Raw genomic sequence first — 6515 nt, 5'->3', positions numbered from 1 at the left:
GCAATAGGCGAATACCCATGAGCTTTTATGGGAAGGCAAGAGGTGATTCCCCAAGTCTATAAATGATAAGCTAAATATGTTATGATAGGTGATGAGCTTGGATGATTGCTTGAGTTTGCCTTCTATGATGAGTAAGACTAGTGGAGGATTACCCATGTCTTTGCTAAGTATGAATTGAGGTTACTTAAAGAAGTATTCCTTATATGTTGAAATGATCTATTATGTTCATTGATTATGCTCTATGACTTATGTCATCTAACTCTTATGTTTATGTTGATGTTTATGAAAGCTATCATATTTAGTACATTCTTGTACTAACGCATACTCTTGCCTACATTTCTTATACAAATGTAGGGTTCGGCATTCCCAACTCTCATCCCTGTGGCTAGGATCCATAGTAGAGGCAAGATTGAAGATTGGTGATTCCTCAAAGACTTCGAGGATTTATCCACCATTTCCTTATGTTCTTTTCATTTTAAGTTTTGAACATTTTTGTATGGGTTGTGTCCCCAGATTCTATTGTATTAGATGGTTTTTTAGACAAGCGTATTAGACTTCTGCTTCATTTTATAAAGACTTTGATGTTGTTGAAAATATTTTAAATTTTACCAATTTTCTATTATCTTGACTATGAAAGCTAAGTGGTTTATATGAGGCCTCTAGAGGTCTTGTATGCCATTTTACGTCTACGGTGTACTCCTAGGTCGTTACACAATAGACCATAAACCTTTCCATGAACATATGCCAGACTTTTGGCTGGTTGCTAAACGGTTAGTCTACAACCCCTTTCACGGCCCGTGTAGGTCTTTGCGGATCGTACACTTGGTCGTGGTGAAATTATTTAGCACAAATTCCTTATTTTCATAAAATTATGCATAATTTCATAAAACATATTCATAGATTCAAGCTTCTTCATAACTTCATGTAAATTAGGGTTTCATAGTCAAAAGTCATAGATCATACATTGGTTCACATGGAATTAGTTGAAAAGCATGTAATTAAGTCTAAATCATCAAAATAAGATCATAATTAGTCAATTGAATCCATACAAATAAAATCCATGAGGAAATGAATGAAAATCTAAACAATTGAATTGGAGAATTGAAGAACTTTTGGGGACTCAATGGGTGAAGGGAACCCATTAATCATCTCCCTACATACCTTGATTGAATTCCTAAGAAATGAGGAAGAAAGGATACTTGATATTGAAGAACCCTAACTTCTTCTTCCTTGATCTAGAGAGAAGATTTTTGGAGAGAATTTTGGAAGATATTAGGAATTTGAGGGAATGAATAAGTTGTGGAAATTTCTAAGGGTGAAGGGTAGTTATAATGCTTAGATTTTGGGATAAAATGACGTAGTATAGGAATTAGAAGTATAGGAAAAGACCAAAACACTCTTTAAAATAATTGTTGGGTTGATCCTACTGCATCGACCTACAGTCGATAAGAATTCCTATGAACCATCCTAGTCAGTCGTATGATCAATTACTGAAGCCAACAACTTAGGTCCTTCCTACGAGTCATTTCTACAACTCGTCCGTATACCATACCCGTAAACCCCTGCTTCCAACAAAAAAATTCACTGAGTTGGAACACCTCTACGGGACCATTTACAGTCCGTCAAAACTCCTATGGTTCGTCATGTTTATCCATAGGTCAAACTTCAGAAACATAATTTTCCAATATCCATCTCCAAGTCTACAAATCACTTCCAATAGTCCGTAGGTTGGACTAGTAGAAACTTGCTACAATCAAATTTTGCATTTTTCTTTCATTTTTTTACTTTTCAATTTCGTGGATGTTACAATATCTTCCCCTTGGGAACATTCATCCTCGAATGGGACTCAATCTAGCATGAATTGAGTAGGACAGAAACAAATAACCCAGCATGAATGCAATTTCATCAAAAATGCACATAAAACATGGACAATCACTCCGAACTAAAACATAACCTCAAAAATCAATTTTTCATGAACATACATACATATAAAAACATGAGAATCACCAAGACACATGAATCTGAAAGAAGTAACCATGAGGAGCTAATACCTTAAGCTAGAGTAGGAGCGAAGGGAAAGAGATGAGGATATCGGGACATCATATTGGAAGCCTCCCAAGTAGCACCTTCAACTAATTGATTCCTCCAAAGATATTTCACGGAAGCAACGTCTTTATTTCTCAACTTCCAGACTTTTCGATCTAAAATCTCAACTTGAACCTCTTCATAAGAGAAATTTTATTTAACTCCCGAACCTTCCAAAGGAACAACAGATGTCGGATCTCCAACACACTTCTTCAACAATGAAACATGGAATACCAAATGTAGTGATGCTAAATCAATAGGAAACTCAAGTTCATAAGAAACTTTGTAAATACCCCACAAAATCTAATATGGGGCCACATACCAAGGACTAAGCTTCCATTTCTTCCAAACCTCATTACACCTTTCATGGGTGAAATTTTCAAGTAGACCCGATCATTAACATCACATTATAGTTCTCTTATTCTTATTTTGGAATACTTTTGTCGACTTTGAGCCGTTTTCAACCATTCGCGAATAAGTTAACTTTTTACATAGGCTTGTGCACTAACTCAGGCCCTATCAAAGCAACCTCACCACCTTCAAACCCACAAATATGAGAACTATACCTCCTACCATAAAGGGCCTCAAACGGTGTCATCCCAATGATAGAATGATATCTATTATTATTAGCAAATTAAATCAAAGACAAGTGATCATCCCAACTACCTTTGAAATCAATCACATAGGCTCTCAACATATGTAACACCCTATATCTGAAAAGGGTAATGAAACAAATTTCCAAAAGTTGCAGCTGCAACCCACGCCGGCCACCTACGGCCCGTGGAAGGGACCACAGACCGTAGGTGTGGTCCGTGGATGGGTTCCTCTTGGCAAACCAGAAAGACCAGAACCACAGCCTGACCAACAGACCGTTCGTCAGACCACGGTCCATGATTAGAGCCCGTGGTTCAATGCGCCAAATCCTAAGTCTCTGATGACCATCAATGGTCCACCAGGACGGGCGGTGGGTAAGACCACGGTTTGTCGACTGGGTCTGTAGGTTGAAGGTCGGTAGGCAGATGACTGTTAATTCAGGGGTAGTTAGGTCTTTTCCTAATAAATTATTTCATATACTATATCGTTTCACCCTTCCCGAAAACCCCTATATAAGTATTTTCAACCCCCAAATTAGCCCATTCACTTCATTCTTCTAAAATTACAAAATAAGAACTCTCCCAAATATTTCTCTCTTTAGAAAGTTGAAGAAGAAGAAGATTCAACCTAGGGTTTTAAGTCAAGGTCTCAATTCCTCCATTGAAGGCTAGATTTTGGATTCAAGGTACGATAGTTTTCATCCATGGATTCCTTCCATCCATGGACTTCCTAAATTCCTCTATTTCAAAAGGTAGAATTCCTTAATTGAGTTAGGGGTTTCTTCAATTATCATGGGTTCTCTTCATTATTGATTTAAATGAGTGAATTATGATCTCTTCTACATGAATTAATGAAATGTGATGATTTCCCCATGGACCCAAGTATTCCTCATGTTTTCAAGTTATGAATTATATGACGTGGGATTTTGATCTTAAAGAAAGAGTTTTATGAAATTAAGCATGTATTGCAAGCTTTACATGATTTTAAAATGAAATCCATATCTAACCCATGTTTTCTAAGCATTGATGATTGAAAGTGGGTTTTGACCTTGAAAGGTAAATTTAGACTTATTCATATTACTATAATAATGTGAAAGGTTTTCTCACATAATAAGGATTCTTATGTTGAAAGGCTTTCTCACATAATAAGGATTCTTAGGTTGAAAGGCTTTCTCACCTAATTGAATCAAAGATTAAAAGCTATTATGAAAAGATCATGGATAGTGAAAGGTTTTCTCACGCATGGTCTAAGGAGATATCCTATGATAAGCCAAGAGGCGACTACCCATGTCTTTTAAAGATAAGATAAGGCAAGACTTAATAACTACTCCATGGGAATTTATGCTTAGCACCGAGAGCATATTGAGATAGAAGCCCTCACGTCGGTAGAGATCAGGTTTCTAGAAGCAATCTTTGTATCCCTTACCTATGTGCTCCTATAGGATGATTGTCTCAAGATACATTAGCTAGTGGATCCACCTAAGCTAGAAGTTCATGGTTCTACGTTGGCAAGTAGGAAAACCCTTTTTGCTTTTGGAGACACTGGGATCATGTTATAGCTCACAAGGTCTTTATGTTGGATAAGTCTCAATCCCACCATAATAATGAACTAATGTTAGTTCAATAAGTATAGCATATGAGTTCAGAGGTTTCAAAGATGATGTTCACTTGCACTAATCATGGTTTTATGACTTATGGTTTCTAACTCTCAAAATACATGTTTTAGCTTGATCATTGCATACTTATGAAAATGTCCCTTTTCAGCATGTTATAAATATTTTATGCATCCCTATCATAATTGGTACATTATTTTGTACTAATGTATACTCTTGCCTACATTTCCCCAAATGTAGGGTCCGGCAGTCAGGGTTATCAATTTCATGGCTAGTGGTTGAGTTCAAGATTTCCAAGCTTTGGTGAGTCCTCATGCTTCGACGACAGAGTTTATTATTTCACTTTCTTTCATGTATTTCACTTTTGGACATGATGTATGGGCTAGGCCCAATTTCATTCTATTGTATTAGATGGCTATGATGAGACAAGTGTATTAGACTTCCGCTTTATTTATTTTTAAAAAAATTTTAAACACGAACTATTATTTTCATCTTATTATTTTATTTCTTATGTCATGAGAACTAAGTGGCTTGTATGGAGTCCTTTGGGGTTCTATATGCCATGTTACATTTAGGGGTTATCCCTGGGTCGTGACTAACTTTGTAATCAGAGCACAATGTTTAGAATGGTTCTAGGATGTCTTATAAGCCACGTCTACTAGAGTCTTTTTCATAAGTGTGATGCGTGCCACAATTATAAGAGGCTATATGATGTTTAGCAAACTTCACTTCTTTCATTACTCCTAAAGTCATGCGATAGAGTGTAACTCTAGGTGTCTTTCTCTCCTAACCCCTATTTATGCTTTCAAAATATGCCTCCACGAAGGAATCTCGTGAGATGGAATAGGAATGTTCGTGAGAATGTGAGACAAGAGGTTCCTCAAGTCTAATGATGAGTTTTAAGCCGTATTTTATACATTGTCCCAAGCTAGGATGGCTCAAGCAAATAAAGAGGTTGTGTCTCCCGTGAACCCAAGGGTAGGTTCGGCGGCAACTAGAGTGAGGGACTTTATTAGAATGATTCCTACGGAATTTTGTGGGTACAAAGTTGAGGAAGCCAACTATGGTTGCCGATCCAAGGGCAAGGATGAGTAAGTTTGTGTCGGGTGCTTCCGACTTAGTGGTCAATGAATGCCTAACCGACATGCTTGTTAAGGAGATGAATGTTTCTCAGTTGATGATACATGCACAACAAATAGAAAAATAAAACCTTAAGGAGAAAACTAGGGATTCAAAGAGGGCAAGAGGAGATGATAAGGAATCTTCACATTCAGGGTCCGATGGATGAAATTGTTTTCAAGGTAAGGGTGGTAGTGAGCAAATATTGCCCGAGTATAGGGAGTGTGGGAGAAGACATGAGGGTAAATGTCTAGCCAGTTCTAATGCTTGTTTTGGTGTGGAAAGACTGGTCACAAGAAAAGAGATTGCCCAATTCTTACTTCTAAAGGGAAAGGATGGTGGTAGATAAGATCAAACTCAAGAATATCATGAGGGTTCCCCAAATGCAATAATTGGTAAGTTAAGGTTTTTCCTTTAGCTTGTGGTTATGTATTGCTTGATGTTGAGTGTTTCGTCGGATATGGTAAGGTTCCATGTATGGAGATCATGTTTGGAGTAGTCATTGAAAATCCTTGTGGAAACTTCTTAAGTGTTTACTTGTATCAATGGTTTTGTGGTTGTTAAGACGTTAATGTTATGGTTAGATTGAGGGAGTTGGATTTGAAAATATTAGTGGGGTTTTCTCCCGGGGGGAGATAGTGTGCCTCATGATTGGCATGTGAGTAAAACTATATTGGTTTAGAAAGAGTTCCTTGCTATGGTTTGGTGGGTGGAAGTTGGAGGCAATGTGACTTCTTAACATCCCTACCTCTTTCCTTTATCTTCGATTCTAGCTTGAGGTAATTTGTTCCTCTTGATTTGTCTTTTGTTTTGGAGTCATGTGTTTTATGTGTTTCCATGATTTCCTTATGTTATGTATGTTCATGAAAACTCGTGTTTTGAAATAAAATGAGTTTATATGATTGATTTTCCTCATGTTGTTGTGCATTGAGTATTGATACGCTCAAATTACACCTCCTTACAGAAGTATAAGCGATCGTAATCAAGTAAAGAACCTAACTTGTAGGTTGGGATCGATCCCACGAGGAAAATGGTTTAGACTTTACTTTAACTAACAATTATATTCAATTAGTCAAATTATTTCCAGAAACAGGTAATAAAAGGG

The sequence above is a fragment of the Solanum stenotomum genome, chromosome 6 (assembly GCF_019186545.1).
Source record: "Solanum stenotomum isolate F172 chromosome 6, ASM1918654v1, whole genome shotgun sequence".
In the NCBI taxonomy this organism is placed as follows: domain Eukaryota; kingdom Viridiplantae; phylum Streptophyta; class Magnoliopsida; order Solanales; family Solanaceae; genus Solanum; species Solanum stenotomum.
Note: the sequence above shows the minus strand (reverse complement) of the source record.